Source organism: Saimiri boliviensis, chromosome 4 (genome assembly GCF_048565385.1).
Source record: "Saimiri boliviensis isolate mSaiBol1 chromosome 4, mSaiBol1.pri, whole genome shotgun sequence".
NCBI lineage: Eukaryota > Metazoa > Chordata > Mammalia > Primates > Cebidae > Saimiri > Saimiri boliviensis.
The window spans coordinates 60,203,481-60,225,354 of NC_133452.1; the positions used below are offsets into that span (position 1 = coordinate 60,203,481).

At 42.8% G+C, this 21,874-nt stretch overlaps 1 pseudogene; it reads right to left on the minus strand.

Annotated features, from left to right (window-relative positions):
* The window catches only part of LOC120363281 (coiled-coil domain-containing protein 162-like), an 84,763-nt pseudogene that overhangs the window by 27,007 nt on the left and 35,882 nt on the right, over window positions 1-21,874 (minus strand).

Consider the following 21,874-nt stretch of genomic DNA (forward strand, 5'->3'; position numbering starts at 1 on the left):
TGCCCCATGAAAACCTGTGTTCAAGGGAGAGGCCTAGATCCCAGGATCCCAGGACGGCCTCTGGCAAAAAGATCCTCAGAGAAACAGGGACACACACACACACACACACACACACACACACACAGAGGCATGCACGTGATAATGATCTTGTTTCTGAGTACTGTTTTCTCATCTTAAGCAAATACGAGTAAGAACAAAAGCCTTTTGGCCACTGCCCTTGGTTTTTGGGCTGGAGAGGAGGGGGAGATGGGAAGCCCAGGCCCAGGCTGTCTTTTTCCTGGCTGTGCCATCTGCTTGGTTTCACACCGTGGTGCTCTGGTGACTGCTCCTGGCAGCCACAGCACCATGTCTGGTGGCCACGTTCAGCTTTGCAGAGTGAACTGCAAAGGGAGGGAGGAAGAGGCTCTGAGGCTGGGGTACATGGCTGTCCTGCTGCTTCCACATCCTCGCGCTGTCAGCCTGCGCCCTGGCCAGGGCCTGCCTGAGAGCCAGGACCTGCTGACGGAATAAACCCACTTCTCGCTCTGCCATTAGCTTGATGCACAAACACTCTTTTTTACTTTCAATAAACTCCTGTAAACATCCCAAATACAATAAGACAGGAAATAGGTTTCCTTTCCAGATTTTTAGTTTTACAAGCAGTATCTAAATTACTTCCCCATCCATCCTTCTTTCAAACTTTTGGTAGAAGGGAGCTCCTGCTAGTCACTGCTTCCATGATATTATTTTATTTAATTAATTTATTTATTTAGAGATGAAATCTTGCTCTGTCAACTCAGCCTGGAATGCAGTGGTGCAATCTCAGCTCACTGCAACCTCTCAAGCAATTTTCCTGCCTCAGTCTCCTGAGTAGCTGAGACTACAAGTGCCTGCCACCACGCCTGACTATTTTTTTTTTTTTTGTATTTTTACTAGAGATTTGGTTTCATCATGTTGGCCAGGCTGGTCTCAAACTCCTGACCTCAGGTGATCTGCCCACCTTGGCCTCCCAAAGTGCTAGAATTACAGCTGTGAGCCACTGTACCTGGCCTGCTTCCATGCTTTTAATTCAGAAGAGGGTGACATATCAGAGTAAATACTTTCAGAAACAGGATGTGAAAATTTCCAAATAGCTATCAATATGTGCTTTGGATTTAATTTGCCTTAAAACAGATTTCTTGCTTATTATTTTGTAACTTCATTTTCCTCAGATAATCATTTATGGAATCCAGAGATACATAGTATTTTGACAAAGCAGCCTCAAGCCTTTGGTGAAGCCTTTCCTCCATCTCTTCACTTCCTTCCCTTATGCTGAATTCTCTGATCTGTTCTTTCTTGCCCCATTTGCTTCTGCCCTGTTTCTCCCGAGGTTCTGACGTAGCCTGCTCCCAGGAAAAATCGCCAACTGTCAGATCATTCAGGATGGTTGGCCCTGACACCTGACACCAGTGCCACCCATGGCTGCAGTGACACCATGGCAGCTGCAGCGATGGAAGCCTGGGGCCAGCCACCCTGGGGACTGCCTGGGCCTCCCCCACCAGAGCGCACCTTCTCTGACCTGCTCAGCTGGGTCTGAAAGCACGCCTGCTGCACAGCCAGCCTCCAGCGGCCCAGGCTCCTCACTTTGCACACCAGGGTGGCCAGACTGCAGCTGTTTCCAAGGCCCACAGCTGTTCCTGCTAAGAAGGCTCATTTTAAGAAAAGGCTGCCCCCAACATTTTCCTGGGAAGGGCATGAACCCTAACATCAGAAACATGCCTTCTAGAGGATGACAAAATTGTGCAGTAACGTCCCTGTGCCCCTTTAAAATGCCTGATGCAATGCTTTCTCGGGGAAATCAGGCTGGAATGCTAACGGGGTGAATGGTGGGGTTAGATGCTGGGATGAAACACTGATATCCCATTGCTAAATGAGATCACATACTTTGGCTGGATTTTCTTTCATTCCTTCATCGGGGCTGGCAGAGCCCCATTTTTTCTTTAGGTCCTTCATATTGTCAGTCCCTTCTGTTCTCACTTCACCGATGAGCTCACACACTTTCTGGATCAAATTAAGCTGATTCTCATCCAGCTTCTCCTGCAAATTGCAGACTCAAGTCAAGGAAGTAAAATGGATTTGGGTAGTGTGAAGGGCAGTTGAAGAAAAGCCATTTTGCCTTCCACAACTTTTGTAATTTCACATGAAGATATCACCTACTCAGACAATTATTCTGTCATGTACTATAAGGAAGTCACGCTAGTGGCCCCTCGAGTGCTGTCTTTTATCCTCAGGGCTTCATTTTCTGGGTGCCTGCACATCTTATATTGCGTCTTCCTTGTCAACATCAAGGCAAGCTGAGCCAGGAGGACAGTGGGAGGTCACAGGTAGAAAACCCGCTGGCCAAACTGCCCCTGGTAAATTACTTGGGAAGCTGAACCAAAGATTTTTGCTGCTAGGTTGACTCACAGCAGAATCTGACCAGACAAGACGCTATAGATGAGCCACTCTCGAGGAGGCTTGTTAAATATAGATAAAGTGGAGGAGGGAATCAGGCTGGCTGCCTTCCTATTTAGGATCTAACAGAAGCCTCATTAGGAAATTTTCTGTTCTGAATGGCTTATGGCTAATGCCTTGTGAGGAAACAGCTTGATCAATTGTAAGTACAGCTGAAGACTCAGTGCTATGGACTGAATTGTGTCTCCCCAGATTCATATGTTGAAGCCCTAACCCACAATGTGACAGTATCTAGAGATAGGATCTTTAGGAGATAATTAAGATTAAAATGAGGACATAAAGCTGGTGCCCGATAGCAATAATACTGGGGCCTTTAAGAAGAAAGAGAGAGACCGACCTTTGTTTTTCTCCCTCTCTGCCATGTGAGGACACAGTGAGAAGGTAGCCACCTGCAGGTGAGGAAGCACACCCTCAGCCAGAAGCAGACCATGCTGGCACCCTGATTTCAGACTTCTGGCTTCCAGAACTGTGAGAAATCAGCTTTTTGTTGTTTCAGTTGTGTGGCCTGTCCTATTTTGTTATGGCAGCCTGAGCAAACTAACACAGTGTCTTTGGGGCAAGAGGTAGGGGTAGGAGTGAGCTCTCACTTCTAACCCACTTCCCTGGAGAGGAAGGCAGGAGGAGGGTGCCCAGCTGGATGCCACAGAAGGAAGCCTGGCTCTGGCCACACAGTAGAAGCTTTAGCACCTTCATGGGACCCTGGAATATAATAGGAATTCCCTACTGCAGGAGGCTTGGTGGAACTACTTCAGCCTGGGAAACAAAGAATCTACTTTTTAACTAGGAATCTGGCAGAAGCTAAAAGGAACTTAAGACATTTCTCAACAATCTCACACCTGAAAGGTTGCTTAGCAAATTCCAGCCTTCACTGTCTGCTCATCCCTTCCCTACAGCACCAAACCCAATACATTTTGGTTTTGATCCCTTAATATGTGTAAGCATTTACACTGCAAGTAAGAAGAAATTCTCGCTGGAATGAGCAGGCCAAGGTGAACACCAGTGGAAGCTCCTGTTAACCTAATAACCCTAGAGGCACTCCGCAATCCCTAGGAAGAGACCCAAGGACCTAAATGGGGCTGGCTTTGGGGTACATCCAATAGCAGGGAAGAGGACAGGGTTGGGGGAGGCTATAGACTTGCAGGTGGTAGGTGGTACTGAAATTCACAGTGATAGGTCAGCTGGACCAGTCTCCCTGATGGCCCATTTTAGGTGTGGGGCATCTATCTTATGGCTGTGTAAACATCAGATGAAAGCGACTGGCTTCCACAGTGCTGCGGGCGCATGTGCACCCATCACTTCTCTTCTGCAATGGGTTTTTGCTGACAGGTCAGCAGCTTGCTGACATTGAATGTGAGAGTAAGGCTAGCAGGCATTTTGAGGGTTGGAAAAATATTCTGGAAGCTGACTCAAATTCTGAATGTGCCCAGGGAGTTCTCCAGAGGCACCTGCTGCTACCTACATAAGGTCTGGCCTGGCAGGCACGGTACCCTGGAAAGTCACACTAAGAGATAAAATGGTGGTAGAACCTGGGGAGGTGGGGCATTTGGAGCAGCAGAACACACTCTCCTCCCAGCAGCAATCAGACAGTGACAATGGCAACTGTCAATAGTGGGTGAAAAATAGACTTCTATATTATCCTAAAATTCAGTGTCTCTCATGGTTAATGACAACCCATTGCTGACTCTCTTTCTGCAGGGAAAGCTTAGAGCTAGAAAATTCTTGGGCCTAAGAATCTCTTGTTACCACAAAGCCCATTATTCTGTCATTGATCCCTGGGTGTGCAGCCACCATAGGAATCGGTTACACTCAGCTCCCCAGTGGGTAGCCCGGAGGTTTGACGCAGGACACTCACTTTTGTGTAAACAGGTCTCAACAAAGCTCAGACCAATGCTTCATATTCTTCTTGGACTTCTTTTCTAATCTGCTTCTTGAGATTCAGATTCACCTCTTCCAAGTCTGTGAGTTGGGATCTCAGAGCAGTGATTTCCATGATCATATCATGACTGAGCTCTGCAACCTACAAGCAGAGAAAATATGTGTGTCTGTGTGTGTGAGAAAAACAATTCAGATTGTTGTTTCCTGAAACAAATTCAGGAATTTCAAACTGCTACTATAAGATAGCTTCTTATGGATCAGTATTGAATTTCACTTCTGTTTTAAACCTAATGGAGAGAGTGAACATTCTGCTGCATAAATGTGGGCAGAAGAATTTAAGGGTAATTCAAAAGTCCCAGAACAGTGCCAGACACATACCGTGCTCAATAAATGGTTGGTGAATGAGTAACCCCAGAAAAGCCACTACGTAAGCCCTTTTCAGTTGGAGAAAAATACTCCTACTGTCTTGGCCTCCGTCTCCAAACTGGCCTTCCCTTGAGACCTCAGCCCAAACATCCCTTTTCTTTTTTGGAATGCACTTTAACTGGCATCAAAAGAAAACCAACAACAACAACAACAACAACAACAAAACTCCTCAAAGTAACAACAAAAACAGAACAAAACAAAACCAGTACAAAAATAACAAAAGTAACCAAAAAACTCAAGGAAAAAAACTGCCCCCTAAGGAGGGTTGCTTACCAAAAGTAAAAGCACACTCCTTGGTTTTTCTGCATTGACGGGACCTCTACAGGTGACGCAAGCAAATGACACTAAGGCATCCCATTGCTGGCTAACTCTGAGAGTGTGGGTGTGAGACATGGAGAAGAGACCCTTTTTCATAGGAAATGACCTACCTGGCCAGCACTGTCTTCAGGTGGCCCCTGGCCTGTTTGTGTAGCATCTAATTCCTGAGCAGGAGAAAGCAGTACACAACCAAACTCATTCAGTCTTCCAACCATGGCTCAGGTCAGTACAACACATTCCAAACACCTTCAGTGTGTTCATGGAGCCCCATTTTGAGAACCTTAGGCTGTACCTGGAGCCAAGACTGTGTGTTGTCCCACCGGACTTCGATGCCTAACACAGCTTCAAAAGACAACATTGACTTCGAGGTATCCACACTGATGCTGAGAACTGAGTAATGGGGAGAGGCCAAAATGGTGGTGGCTGCAAGGCTCATTATTTGACATGGTAATGCTTCATTTGGTGTTTTGGCTAGTCTTTTAGACTTTTGAACTTTTCTAAACTAAACCTCTGATGCAAACTACCTTCACAATAGCGTGTAACCCAGGCAGGAGTGCGACTCTTCTGTCCCACCAGTGGGCTCGTATTTTAAGGAAGCATGAGAAGTCACAAGACCCGACTGGAGGTCAGCAAAGTGTGGCTAGTGACTTCCTCTGAGCCCATTGCTCAGAGCCAGCCACAGCAACTCAGCTTCTATCTGTCCTGGGCATCAGTGCCCAGACATAAGTGTGCCAACCAGGCCTCCAACAGCTGTTATACAGGGCAAACCCTTCTCACAGTAATGCCACCATAGCTTCTACAGACACAGGATCCCAAACCCACAGAAACACACCAGTGGACCATGGTGGCCCTCTGCCATGCCCTCTGTGCCAACATGATGTTTTACCCAGCCAGCAGGAGGAGTCTTTGATGAGTCTGTATAACACCAAAGAGGTGGGAAAGGTAGGACTCTCCTTGATTATCTCCAGAGGCCAGAGAAGTTCCATTGTTTCCTTTTCTCAGGGGCTCTGCTGAGGCCTCAAGAGGTTGAGCTGAAAGAGCAGCTCAAGGGGAGAGAGGCTGGAAGCAGGGAAAGGGGGAAGGGTGCAGGCAGAGCACCTGCAAGGGACATGGGACAGGGAGCATGTCTGAGGAGGGGCAGACAGGAAGCTGTGAGGGGCCAGTGATGGAGGGGTGCAGGGAGGCTCTCAGGCACCTTGTGTATTCGGTCTTCCAGAAGCAGCATAAGGAGCAGCTGTGTGGCTTCTGTGGGCTCAGCCTTCCTTGGACTCTAAGGGAAATTTATTTCCTAAAAGCTGCTCTACAACCTGCCCCTGACTCCCTGGTCACTGTAAATGTCAGCTGTGCTTGTGTCAAAATGCACTGTGAGTGGGTGCCATTGGCTAGCTTCTTCTCCAGGATCCTGGCTGGCATAAGAGTTGCAGAGTAGGCCTGGTGCAGTGGCTTACGCCTATAATCCCAGCACTTTGAGAGGCCTAGGTGGGTGGCTCACAAGGTCAGAAGTTCATGACCAGCCTGACCAACTTGGTGAAACTCCGTATTTAATAAATATACAAAAATTAGCTGGGCGTGGTGGTGCCTGCCAGTAATCCCAGCTAGTAAGGAGGCTGAGGCAGGAGAATTGCTTAAACCTAGGAGGCGGAGGTTGCAGTGAGCTCAGATTGTACCACTGTACTCCAGCCTGGGCAACAGAGCGAGAATCCATCTCAACAACAACAACAAAAGAGGATTGCTGGCAACATAGCCAAATAGGAACAACTCCAGCACTCAGCTCTGGCTCAGATACTGCACTTTTTCTATGGCCTTCACAACCCACAGACCCAGAAATTCCCTCCGGTGCCTATAACATCAGCGCCCAGGGTTTTCAGCACAAAACTGGGCAACTGTATGGGAGGATACCGAGCTAGCTGCAGCAGTGTTTTTTTTTTTTTTCTTTCATACCCCAGTGGCACCTGGAATGCCAGTGAGACAGAACTGCTCACTCCCCTGAAAAAGGGGGCTGAAGCCAGGGAGCCAAGTGATCCGACTCAGTAGCCCCCACCCCCACAAAGACAGGCAAGCTAAGATCCACTGGCTTGAAATTCTTGCAGCCAGCACAGCAATATGAGCTCAACCTGGGACATTCGAGCTCAGGGAGCGGTGTCCACCATTGCTGAGGCTCCGGTAGGCGGTTTTAACCTCACCTCTGTAAACAAAGTTGCTGGGAAGTTTACACAGTGACTGGGTGGAGCCCACAGCAGCTCAGCAAGGCCTCTGCAGGCAGACTGTGACTGGCTTATTTCACTTAGTAATACTATCTGCAAGGTTCATCCATATTGTAGCATGTATCAGAATTTCCTTTTTTTTTTTTTTTTTTTTTTTTTTTTTTAAGAGATGGAGTCTCACACTGTCACCCAGGCTCTATGGCAAAATCTCGGCTCGCTGCAACTTCCACCTCCTGGGTTCAAGGGATTCTCCTGCCTCAGCCTCCCAGATAGCTGGGACTACAGGCGCATGCCACCACACCTGGCTAATTTTTGCATTTTTAGTAGAGATGGGGTTTCACCATGTTAGCCAGGCTTGTTTCAAACTCCTGGCCTTAAGTGATCCACCCACCTTGGCCTCCCAAAGTGCTGGGACTACAGGTGTGAGCCACAATTTCTGGTCAGTATCTTCTTCCTTTGTAAGGTGGGCCAGAAAATTTTTTCATTCATTTTTCTGATATGCCCCACCCTGACCTCTATCTTAAGAATGGGAAACCATTCCACCCTCTCATCAAAGTACCGAGTACCATGATTGTTTATAATTGAATGCTTAAATGAATACATGTAAGTCATCAAGAGCTGAGGAAAAACGTATCCCCAAACCAAGCTTGTGAATTCTCTACCTTGTAAGAACTGAGATGTGTATTATAAAATAATGGAGAACATTTGAAGAACTTGGAAAAACGTAAATTTGGAGAAAACATTTTAAAAAATGAAGCACATTTTGCCAAGTCAGATTTCTGTAAATGGTCGCATTTCAAAGGAAACTGGAATCATAGTTACCTAAAAGCACTTGTTAACCCTCCTCAAAACTCTGTTTCGGTCAAATATCTACATATACTCTCTTATCCTGCCTTTTCAGTGGGTTCTTTTGGTTTAGCAAGGTACTTCCTGCCAAGAATAAACATGTTTCAAAACTCCAAGAACTGGGTATATGCATGTGTGCATGTATTAAATGTATATTATTGTTAAATATAATATATAAAGTTGTTGTGGGTTTAAATTTTTTTCTGGAAGGACACGTATAGATTGCTGAGGCTGGCTTCCTTTGCAGAGAGAAAGCTATGGAGTGGGGATGGGTGAAAATGCCACCTTTCTGTGCTGTTGGCTTTTTTTTAATACACTACATTTTAATGTTTTCTAGGTAACGCATTACAGGCTATTTTAGCTTTCCTCATTTAGGCTTTCCATACTAACAAATCAATAACAGAAAATGTTGCTAAAAATCAACTCATTCATAAACTCCAAGGTTACTTTAAAAATTGATTAAATTTGAGATTTGCCAACATATGTATTCTAATTACTCAGATCTTTACTAGAAATCAGAATTTTTCCAAAATTAAAACCTAATAATTACAACTGGGCATGATGGCTCACACCTGTAATCCCAGCACTTTGAGGAGGCTGAGGTGGGTGGATCACCTGAGGTCGGGAGTTTGAGACCAGCCTGGCCAACATGGCAAAACCCCGTCTCTACTAAAAATACACAAAAGTTAGCTGGGTGTGGTGGCATGTGCCTGTAGTCTCAACAACTTTGGAGGTGAAGGCAGGAGAATTGCTGGAACCCAGGAGGCAGAGGTTGCAGTGAACCAAGATTGTGCCAGTACAGTCAAGCCTGGGAGGCTCCATCTCAAAAAAAAAAAAAAAAAAAGAAAAAAAAAAAAAAAAAAAGAAAAGAAAAGAAAAGAAAGGAAAAAACTAAACAACTACACTGGGCATGTTGGCTCAATCCTGTAATCCCAGCACTTTGGGAGGCTGAGGTGGGTAGATCATGAGGTCAGGAGTTTGAGAGCAGCCTGGTCAACACAGTGAAACCCTGTCTCTACTACAATACAAAAATTAGCTGGGCATGGTGGTGCATGCCTGTAGTCCCAGCTACTTGGGAGGCTGAGGCAGGAGAATAAATTGAACCTGGGAGGCCAAGGTTGTGGTGAACTGAGATCCCACCACTGCACTCCGGCTTGGGCAACAGAGCAAAACTTTGCCAAAACAAAACAAAATAAAAAGCAAAAAACCCAAACAACTAACGGTTGCTATTTTGGGCTTGGCTTCAGTAGTCACATCATTCATCCTAATGCTTCCCTTATGAGTGCTTCCTTAATAAGGGAAGCATTAGGAGAGGTGTTAAATGAGAAAGTCTTTCTTGTTTGGGACTATGTTCTAAAAACCAATGGAATTACTAATTTTCAGTACATACCTCTATTCCATCATCCTGATAATTCTGCATTAATCTCTGTATACATTTTTCAACTACTTGTGGTCTTGAGACTGAAAAGTTTTCTTTCATGACTTGGTGTTTCTAGAGATCTAGGGGGAAAACATACCAGCTCTAGTACCACAAAACTTTGAGCTGTCATTAATGCCTATACAATGGCAACTCTCTGAGAACATGCAGCACAATAAGCTGTTTCCAAACACAACTGCCCCTTGATACACACAGGAAACTGGTTCCACGAACACTCTCAGATCCTGAATCCATGCATAGTCAAGTGCTGCAGTCAGCCCTGTGGAACTCGTGGACACAAATATCTGCCCTCTGTACATGTGGTTTTCACATCCTGAATGCTGTATTTTCTATCTTTGTCTGGTTGAAAAAAATCTGTGTATCAGTGGAGCTGCATAGTTCAAACCATGTTGTTGAAGGGTCAAATGTACATAAAAACTAATGGGGGCTGGGTAGTGGGGATCCAGGACCCACTGGAACATGAGAACTAGGAAGATCTCTAACCCGACTCCTAATGCAAAGATTTGGAAAAGCATCTATGAAATCCAGGGAACAATATTCATTACCATAACTAAAAAACCCAAATCAAATATTAGCATTAATCCTACATGTTTATTTTTATAAAGGCCTTCTATGTCTCTGACAATTATTTTGATCTAACACAATGATCAGAAATAAATGACAAGCTATTATATTTATCTGCTTAAGTTTCAAGTGCTACAGAGCAAAAAATTAACTTGAATATACAGTAATAAAAAGGAGAGGAAATTTGGAAGAGAGTTACAGATTAGAAATGTTGACAGACTGGGAGATTGCTAGCAAGATGGCCAAATAGGAACAGTTCTGGTACGCAGCTCCTAGCAAGATTGATGGAGAAGGTGGGTGATCTCTGCATTTCCTACTGAGGTACCTGGTTCATCTCATTGGGACTGGTTGGACAGTGGGTGCAGCCCAAGGAGGGTGGGGTGTTGCCTCAGCCTGGAAGCACAGCAGGCCAGGGAACTCCCTCTCCTAGCCAAGGGAAGACATTAGGGATTGTCCCCTGCACTTCAGCCCAGATACTGCACCTTTCCCACGGTCTTCACAACCTGCAGACCAGGCGATTCCCTCTGGTGCCTACAACACCAGGGCCCTAGATTTCCAGCACAAAACTGGGTGGCCATTTGGGAAGACACTGAGCAAGCCACAGCAGTTTTTTGTTTTTTGGTTTTTGGTTTTTCTTACTTCAGAGGCACCTGGAACACCAGCAAGACAGAACCATTCACTCCCCTAGATAGGGGGCTGAAACCAGGGAGTCAAGTGATCTGGCTTGGTGGGCCCCACCTCCATAGAGACCAACAAGCTTATATCCACTGGCTTGAAATTCCTGTAGCTAGCAGAGCAATATGAGCTCAACCTGGGACATTGGAGCTTGGTGGGGGGAGGGGCACCCACCATTGCTGAGGCTTGAGTAGGCAGTTTCAACCTCAGAGTGAAAACAGTGTTGCCTGCAAGCTCGAACTGGGCAGAGCCCACGACAGCTCAGCAAGGCCTCTGCAGGCAGACTGTGTTACTAGACTCCCTCCTCGCTGGGCAGGGCATCTCTCAAGAAAGGCAGTGGCCCATCAGGGACTTATAAATAAAGCCACCACCTTCCTGGGACAGAGCACCTGGGAAAAGGAGCAGTTGTGGGTACAGCTACAGCAGACTTAAATATCCCTGCCTGGCAGCTCTGAAGAGAGCAACAGATCTTTCAGCACAGCATTCAAGCTCTAATAAGGGACAGACTACCTCCTCAAGTGGCTCCCTGGCCAATAGACACCTTATACAGTAGAGCTTTGGCTGGCATCTGGCAGGTACTTTTCTGGAACAAAGCTACCAGAGGAAAGAACAGGCAGCAATCTTTGCTGTTCTACAGCCCCTGCTGGTGATTCCCAGGCAAGTAGGGTCTGGAGTAAATCTCTAGCAAACTCCAGCAGACCTGCAGCAGAGAGGCCTATTAGAATGAAAACTAACAAAGAAACAGCTTCAACATTAACAGAAAGGACGTCCACTCAGAGACCCCATCCAAAGGTCACTAATTTCAAAGACCAAAGGTAGATAAATCCATAAAGATGGGAAGAAACCGGTGTAAAAAGGCTAAAAATTCCAAAAACCAGAATGCCTCTTCTCCTCCAAGGCATCACAACTCCTCGCCAGCAAGGGAACAAAACTGGACAGAGAATAAGTTTGATAGAACCAGGCTTAAGAAGTTGGATAATAACAAACTCCTCCAAGTTAAAGGAGTATGTTCTAACCCAATGCAAGGAAACTAAGAATATTGAAAAAAGGTTAGAAGAAATGCTAACTAGAATAACTAGTTTAGAGAAGAACATAAATGACCTGATGGAACTGAAAAACACAGCACAAGAACTTTGTGAAGCACACACAAGTTTCAATAGTCAAATCAATCAAGTGGAAGAAAGGATATCAGAGATTGAAGATCAACTCAATGAAATAAAGTGAGAAGACAACATTAGAGAAAAAGAGTGAAAAGAAATGAAAAAAGCCTCCAAGAAATATGATATTACATAAAAAGACCAAATCTATGTTTGATCAGTGTACCTGAAAGTGACAGGGAGAATGAAACCAAGTTGTAAAACAATCTTTAGGATATTATCCAGGAGAACTTGCCCAACCTAGCAAGGCAGGCCAACATTAAAATCCAGGAAATACAGAGAACACCACAAAATACTTCTTGAGAAGAGCAACCCCAAGACACATAATTGTCAGATTCATCCGGGTTGAAAATGAAGGAAAAACTGCTAAGGGCAGCCAGAGAGAAAGATCAGGTTACTCACAAAGGGAATCACATCAGACTCACAGCAGATCTCTTGGCAGAAACCCTACAAGCCAGAAGAGAGTGGGGGCCAATATTCAACATTCTTAAAGAAAATTTCAACCTAGAATTTCATATCCAGCCAAACTAAGCTTTATAAGCTAAGGAGAAATAAACTGCTTTATGAACAAGCAACTGGTGAGAGATTTTGTCACCACCAGGTCTGCCTTACAAGAGCTCCTGAAGGAAGCACTAAACATGGAAAGGAAAAACTGGTACCAGCCACTGCAAAAACATACCAAACTGTAAAGACTATCAACACTATGAAGAAACTGCATCAACTAATGGGCAAAACAATCAGCTAGCATCATAATGGCAGAATCAAATTCACACTTAACAATGTTAACCTTAAAGTAAATGGGCTAAATGCCCCACTTAAAAGACACAGACTGGCAAATTGGATAGAGTCAAGACTCATTGGTGTGGTATATTCAGAAGACCCATCTCACATGCAAAGACACACATAAGATCAAAACAGAGGCATGGAAGAAGATTTACCAAGCAAATAGCAAAAAAAAAAAAGCAGAGGTTGCAATTCTAGTCTCTGATAAAACAGACTTTAAAGCAAGCGTCCCCAAACTTTTTACACAGGGGGCCAGTTCACTGTCCCTCAGACTGTTGGAGGGCCGCCACATACTGTGCTCCTCTCACTGACCACCAATGAAAGAGGTGCCCCTTCCTGAAGTAAGGCAGGGGGCCGGATAAATGGCCTCAGGGGGCTGCATGCGGCCCGCAGGCCGTAGTTTGGGGATGCCTGCTTTAAAGCAACAAAGATCAAAAGAGACAAAGAAGAGCACTACCAACCAAAAAAAGCCCAGGTCCAGATGGGTTCACAGCCAAATTCTAATAGACATACAAAGAGGAGCTGGTACCACTCCTTCTGAAACTATTCCAAACAATCCAAAAAGAGGGAATCCTTCCCAAATTATTTTATGAGGCCAACATCATCCTGATACCAAAACCTGGCAGAGAGTCAACAAGAAAAGAAAACTTCTGGCCAATATCCATGATGAACATAGATGCAAAAATCTTCAATAAAATACTGACAAGCCGATTGCAACAGCACATCAAAAAGCTTATCCACCATGGTCAAGTAGGATTCATCCTGGGGATGCAAGATGGGTTCAACATATGCAAGTCTATAAACATAATTCACCACATAAACAGAACCAAAGACAAAAACCACACGATTATCTCAACTGATGCAGAGAAGGCATTTGACAAAATTCAACAGCCCTTTATCCTGAAAACTCTCAATAAACTAAGTATTGATGGAATGTATCTCAAAATAATAAAAGCTGTTTGCGACAAACTGAAAGCCAATATAATACTGAATGGGCAAAAACTGGAAGCATTCCCTTTGAAATCAATCTGGCACTAGACAAGGATGCCCTCTCTCACCACTCCTATTCAATATGGTATTGGAAGTCCTAGCCAGAGCAATCAGGCAAGAAAAAGAAATAAAGGATATTCAATTAGGAAAGGAGGAAGTCAAATTGTCTCTATTTGCAGACGACATGATTGTATATTTAGAATACCCCATCGTCTCAGCCCAGAATCTCCTGAAACTGATAAGCAACTTCAGCAAAGTCTCAGGATACAAAATCAATGTGCAAAAATCACAAGCATTCCTATACACCAATAAGACTTAAAGAAAGCCAAATCAAGAATGAACTGTCATTCACAATTGCTACAAAGAGAATAAAATACCTAGGAATACAACTAACAAAGAATGTCAAGGACGTCTTCAAGGAGAACTACAAACTACTGCTCAACGAAATAAGAGAGGACACAAACAGATGGAGAAACAGTCCATGCTCATGGTTAGGAAGAATCAGCATTGTGAAAATGGTCATACTGCCCAAAGTAATTTATAGATTCAATGCTATCCCCATCAAGCTACCAATGACCTTCATCACAGAATTGGAAAAAACCACCTTAAGCTTCATATGGAACCAAAAGAGAGCCTGCATAACCAAGTCAATTCTAAGCAAAAAGAACAAAGCTGGAGGCATCACACTACCTGACTTGAAACTACAGTAATACAAGGCTACAGTAATTAAAACAGCATGGTACTGGTACCAAAACAAAGATATAGACCAATGGAACAGAACAGAGGCCTCAGAATAATGGCACACATCTACAACTATCTGATCTTTGACAAACCTGACAAAAACAAACAATGGGGAAACGATTCCCTGTTTAATAAATGGTGTTGGGAAAACTGGCTAGCCATGTGCAGAAAGCAGAAACTGGACCCCTTCCTGACACCTTACACTAAAATTAATTCCAGATGGATTAAAGACTTAAACATAAGACCTAACACCATAAAAACCCTAGAAGAAAATCTAGGCAAAACCATTCAGGACATAGGCATAGGCAAGGACTTCATGACCAAAACACCAAAAGCATTGGCAACAAAAGCCAAAATAGACAAATGGGATCTAATCAAACTCCAGTGCTTCTGCACAGCAAAAGAAGCAGTCATTAGAGTGAATCGGCAACCAACAGAATGGGAAAAAATTTTATCTACCCATCTGACAAAGGGTTAATGTCCAGAATCTACAAAGAACTAAAACAGATTTACAAGAAAAAACAAATAAGCCCATTCAAAAGTGGGCAAAGGATATGAACAGACACTTTACAAAAGAAGGCATATATGAATCCAACAAACATATGAAAAAAAGCTCATCGTCACTGGTCATTAGAGAAATGCAAATCAAAACTATACTGAGATACCATTTCATGCCAGTTAGAATGGCGATCATTAAAAAATCTGGAAACAACAGATGCTGGAGAGGATGTGGAGAAATAGGAACACTTTTACACTGTTGGTGGGAGTGTAAATTAGTTCAACCATTGTGGAAGACAGTGTGGCGATTACTCAAGGACCTAGAAATAGAAATTCCATTTGACCCAGCAATCCCATTACTGGGTATATATCCAAAGGATTATAAATCGTCTACTATAAGGACACATGCACACAAATGTTCACTGCAGCACTGTTTACAATAGCAAAGACTTGGAACCAACTCAAATGCCCATCAATGATAGACTGGACAGGGAAAATGTGGCACATATACACCATGGAGTATTATGCAGCCATCAAAAACGATGAGTCTGTGTCCTTTGTAGGGACATGGATGAACCTGGAAACCATCATACTCAGGAAACTGATACGAGAACAGAAAATCAAGCACCACATGTTCTCACTCACAGATGGATGTTGAACAATGAGAACACATGGACACAGGGAGGGGAGCATCACACATTGGGGTCTGTGGGGGTGGAACTAGGGGAGGGACACCAAGGGGTGGAGAGTTGGGGAGGGATAACATGGGGAGAAATGCCAGATATAGGTAATGGGGAGGAAGGCAGCAAACCCCATTGCCATTTATGTACTTATGCAACAATCTTGCATATTCTTCACATGTACCCCAAACCTAAAACGCAATAAAATATATATTTAAATATATATATATATATATATATATATATATATATGCACCCAATACAGGAGAAGTCAGATTCATAAAGCAAGATCTTAAAGACCTACAAAGAGACTTAAGACTCCTACACAATAATAGTATAAGGTTTTAACACCCCGCTGTCAATATTAGACACGTCAATGAGACAGAAAATTAACAAGGATATCTAGGACTTGAACTCAGCTCTGGACCGAGCAGACCTAATAGACATTTACAGAACTCTCCACCCCAAATCCACAGAATATACATTCTTCTCAGCATCACATCACACTTTAAAATTTATCATATGATTGGAAGTGAAACAGTCCTCAGCATATGCAAAAGAATGGAAATCATAACAAACAGTCTCTCAGACCACAGTGCAATCAAATTAGAACTCAGGATTAAGAGACTCACTCAAAACCACACAACTGCAAGGAAACTGAATAACCTTCTCCTGAATGACTACTGAATACATAATGAAATGAAGGCAGAAATAAAGATGTTCTTTGAAACCAATGAGAATGAAGACACAACATACCAGAATCTCTGGGACACACTTAAATCAGTGTATAGAGGGAAATTTATAGCACTAAATGTCCACAAGAGAAACAAGGAAAGATCTAAAATCAGCACCCTAACATCACAATTAAAAGAACTAGAGGAGAAAGATCAAACAAATTCAAAAGCTAGCAGAAGACAAGAACGAACTAAGATCAGAGCAGAACTGAAGGACATAGATACATGAAAACCCCTTCAAAAAAATCAACGAATCCAGGAGCTGTTTTTTGAAAAGATCAACAAAACAGATAGACCACTAGCCAGACTAATAAAGAAAAGAGAGAAGAATCAAATAGATGCAATAAAAAATGTTAAAGGAGATATCACCACCAATCCTACAGAAATACAAATTACCATCAGAGAACACTATAAACACCTCTGTGCAGATAAACCAGAAAATATAGGAAAAAAAAAAAAAAGATAAATTCCTGTATACTTACACCCTCCCAAGACTAAACCAGGAAGAAGTCAAATCCCAGAATAGACCAATAACAAGATCTGACATTGAGGCAGCAATTAATAGCCCACCAACCAAAAACATCCAGGACCAGATGGTTCACAGCCAAATTCTACTAGAAGTACAAAAAGGAGCTGATACTATTCCTTCTGAAACTATTCCAAACAATACAAAAAGACGGAATCCTCCCTAACTTATTTATTAGGCCAGCATCATCCTGTTACCAAAACCTGGCAGCAAAACAACTATAAAAGGAAATTTCAGACCAATATCCCTGATGAACATTGATGCCAAAATCCTCAATGAAACACTGGCAAACTGAATCCAACAGAGCATCAAAAATTATGATCAAGTTGGCTTCATCCCTGGGATGCAAGGCTGTTTCAACATACACAAATCAATAAATATAATCCATCACATAAACAGAACCAAAGACAAAAACCACATGATTATCTCAATAGATGCAGAGAAAGCCTTCGACAACATTCAACAGCCTTTATGCTAAAAACTCTCAATTAACCTGGTATTGATGGAACATCTCTCAAAATAAAAAGAGCTATTTATGAGAAACCCACAGCCAATATACTGAATGGGTAAAAACTGGAAGCATTCCCTATGAAAAGCTGCACAAGACAAAGATGCCCTCTCTCACTACTTCTATTCAACATAGTATTGGAAGTTCTGGTCAGGACAATCAGGCAAGAGAAAGAAATGAAAGTATTGATTTAGGAAAAGAGAAAGTCAAACTGTCTCTTTTTACAGATGACATGATTGTATATTTAGAAGAAACCATCATCTCGGCCCCAAATCTCCTTAAGCTGATAAGCAACTTCAGCAAAGTCTCAGGATACAAAATCAATGTGCAAAAATCACAAGCATTCCTATACACCAATAAGAAACAGACAGCTGAATCATGAGTGAGCTCCCATTCACAATTGCTACAAAGAGAATAAAATACTGAAGAATGCAACTTACAAGGGGCATGAAGGACCTCTTCAAGAAGAAATACAAACCACTGTTAAAGGAAATAAGAGAACAGAAACAAATGGAAAAATATTTGATGCTCATGTTTAGGAATAATCAATACCATGAAAATAGCCATACTGCCCAAAGTAATTTATAGATTCAATGCTATCCCCATCAAGCTACCATTGACTTTCTTCACAGAATTGGAAAAAGCCACGTTATATTTCATATGGAACCAAAAAAGAACCCACATAGCCAACGCAATCTTAAACAAACAAACAAACAAATAGCTGGAAGCATCATGCTACCTGACTTCAAGCTATACAACAAGGCTACAGTAATCAAAACAGCAGATATAGACCAAAACAGAGATATAGACCAATGGAACAAAGCAGAAGCTTCAGAATAATGGCACACATCTACAACTATCTGATCTTCGACAAACCTGACAAAAACGAGCAATGTGGAAAGGATTTCTTATTTAATAAATAGTGTTCAGAAAACTGACTAGCCATAAGCAGAAAGCTGAAACTGGATCCCTTCCTTACACATCATACAAAAATTAACTCCAGATGGATTAAAGATTTAAACATAATGCCTAACACCATAAAAACTCTAGAAGAAAACCTAGGTGATACCATTCAGGACATAGACATTGGCAAGGACTTTATGACTAAAACACCAAAAGTAATGGAAACAAAAGCCAAAATAGACAAATAGGATCTAAGTAAACTAAAGAGCCTCTGCACAGCAAAAGAAACTATCATTAGAGTGAACCAGCAACCAACAGAATGGGAAAAAACTTTGCAATCTACCCATCTGACAAAGGGCTAATATCCAGAATCTACAAAGAACTTAAATTTACAGGAAAAAAGCAAACAACCCCATCAAAAAGTGGGTGAAGGATATGAACAGACACTTTTCTAAAGAAGACATTTATGCAGCCAACAAACATATGCAAAAAAACTCATCAACACTGGTCATTAGAGAAATGCAAATCAAAACCTCATTGAGATAAATGGTGATCATTAAAAAATCAGGAGACAACAGATGCTGGAGAGGATGTGGAGAAATAGGAACACTTTTACACTGTTGGTGGGAGTGTAAACTAGTTCAACGACTGTGGAAGAGAGTGTGGCAATTCCTCAAGGATGTAGAAATAGAAATTCCATGTGATCCAACAATCTCATTAATAGGTATATACGCAAAGGATTATAAATCATTCAATTATAAAGACACATGCACATGTATGTTTACTGCAGCACTGTTCACAATACAAAAGACTTGGAACCAACCCAAATGCCCATCAACAATAGACTGGATAAGGAAAATGTGGCACATATACACCATGGAATACTATGCAGCCATAAGAAGGAATGAGTTCATGTCCTTTGCAGGGACATGGATAAAGCTGGAAACCATCATTCTCAGCAAACTAACACAAAAACAGAAAACCGAACACCACATGTTCTCACTCATAAGTGGGTGTTGAGCAATGAGAACAAATGGACATAGGGAGGGGAACATCACACACTGAGGCCTGTCAGGGTGGGGAGCTAGGGAAGGGATAGCAGGGGGTAGGGGCTAGAGTAGGGATAGCATTAGTAAGAATACCTAATGTAGATGACAGTGTGATGGATGTAGCAAACCAACATGGCACATGTATAGCTGTGTAACAAACCTGCGTGTTTTGCACATGTACTCAAGAACTTAAAGAATAAAAAAATACAAAATAAAAAAGTTACAGAGTAAGATTATTGACCCAGTTCTGCCCAGTTAGCAGCACTGCCTTCCACTGGGCTGCTCCGTCACCGCCATTCAAACCTGAACCATGATGGATAATACTGGGTGGAAGAACAGCAGATTACCCCAGGGATTCTTGAAGAGAACCAGCCTGGGGCGAAGCATGGCAAGCACTGGGCCTTGTCACGGCCAAAATCTAGGTCTGCAGCCTCCCAGCAGCAATTGCATTTCAGTGGTTTGCTTCATCTTGGAATCCTTCATAACAATTTGTTTAATATCAGGCACACACTAGGTATTTTGAGGATGTTTCTAAAACACCCACATCTGCTGACAAAACACTTCAGTAGGCTGGGGAGTGGTGGCGCACACCAGTAATCCCGGCACTTGGCTTCTCTGGGAAGCCAAGCGGGGGCAGATCACTTGAGGTCAGGAGTTCAAGACCAGCCTGGGCAACATGGTGAAACCACGTGTCTACTAAAAATACAAAAAATAGCCAGGTGTGGTGGCATGTGCCTATAATCCTAACTTCTTGGGAAGCTGAAGCAGGAGCACTACTTGAACACAGGAGGCAGAGGTTACAGTGAGCCAAGGTCACATCATCATTCAGGATGATGGAGATGGAGGTGGCTGGAAGAGTGAGTTCCCTTCACTGCAGATTATCCAGAAGAGACTAGAATTCTACCAGGCACATACTTTGGAGGAGCTGGAGCATCCTGAGGACCCTGACTTCAAGACACTGGCAGGCTGACACCATCCTCTTGGAGTGTGCCCAGAGTGTCAGGTGTACCTGATATGGGTTTGCCCTGCCTAGTGTCATCCATACTTCTTTCCTACAAGACCTCCATGTTGGGGTGGAGCATACAGATAAGAGATGAGAAGAACTTAAGTCGCAAAACTGTTGTTTTCATTGTGTTAAACATAAAATTTGCCACTATACCACTTTAAAGGTACAGTTCAATGGCATTAGATAGATTCACACTGCAGTGCAGCTATCACCGTCATCCACTGCCAGAACTCTTCAGCTTATAAAATGAAAACTCTGTGCCTAATAACAGTAATTACCTATTCCTTCCTCTGAGCTCCTGGCAACCACCATCCTTTCTGTCTCTATGAATTTGGCTACTCTAGGTACCTCATATAAGTGGAATCATAGAGTATTTTGCTTTTGTGACTGGCTTATTTCACTTAGTAATACTATCTGCAAGGTTCATCCATATTGTAGCATGTATCAGAATTTCCTTTTTTTTTTTTTTTTTTTTTTTTTTTTTTAAGAGATGGAGTCTCACACTGTCACCCAGGCTCTATGGCAAAATCTCGGCTCGCTGCAACTTCCACCTCCTGGGTTCAAGGGATTCTCCTGCCTCAGCCTCCCAGATAGCTGGGACTACAGGCGCATGCCACCACACCTGGCTAATTTTTGCATTTTTAGTAGAGATGGGGTTTCACCATGTTAGCCAGGCTTGTTTCAAACTCCTGGCCTTAAGTGATCCACCCACCTTGGCCTCCCAAAGTGCTGGGACTACAGGTGTGAGCCACAATTTCTGGTCAGTATCTTCTTCCTTTGTAAGGTGGGCCAGAAAATTTTTTCATTCATTTTTCTGATATGCCCCACCCTGACCTCTATCTTAAGAATGGGAAACCATTCCACCCTCTCATCAAAGTACCGAGTACCATGATTGTTTATAATTGAATGCTTAAATGAATACATGTAAGTCATCAAGAGCTGAGGAAAAACGTATCCCCAAACCAAGCTTGTGAATTCTCTACCTTGTAAGAACTGAGATGTGTATTATAAAATAATGGAGAACATTTGAAGAACTTGGAAAAACGTAAATTTGGAGAAAACATTTTAAAAAATGAAGCACATTTTGCCAAGTCAGATTTCTGTAAATGGTCGCATTTCAAAGGAAACTGGAATCATAGTTACCTAAAAGCACTTGTTAACCCTCCTCAAAACTCTGTTTCGGTCAAATATCTACATATACTCTCTTATCCTGCCTTTTCAGTGGGTTCTTTTGGTTTAGCAAGGTACTTCCTGCCAAGAATAAACATGTTTCAAAACTCCAAGAACTGGGTATATGCATGTGTGCATGTATTAAATGTATATTATTGTTAAATATAATATATAAAGTTGTTGTGGGTTTAAATTTTTTTCTGGAAGGACACGTATAGATTGCTGAGGCTGGCTTCCTTTGCAGAGAGAAAGCTATGGAGTGGGGATGGGTGAAAATGCCACCTTTCTGTGCTGTTGGCTTTTTTTTAATA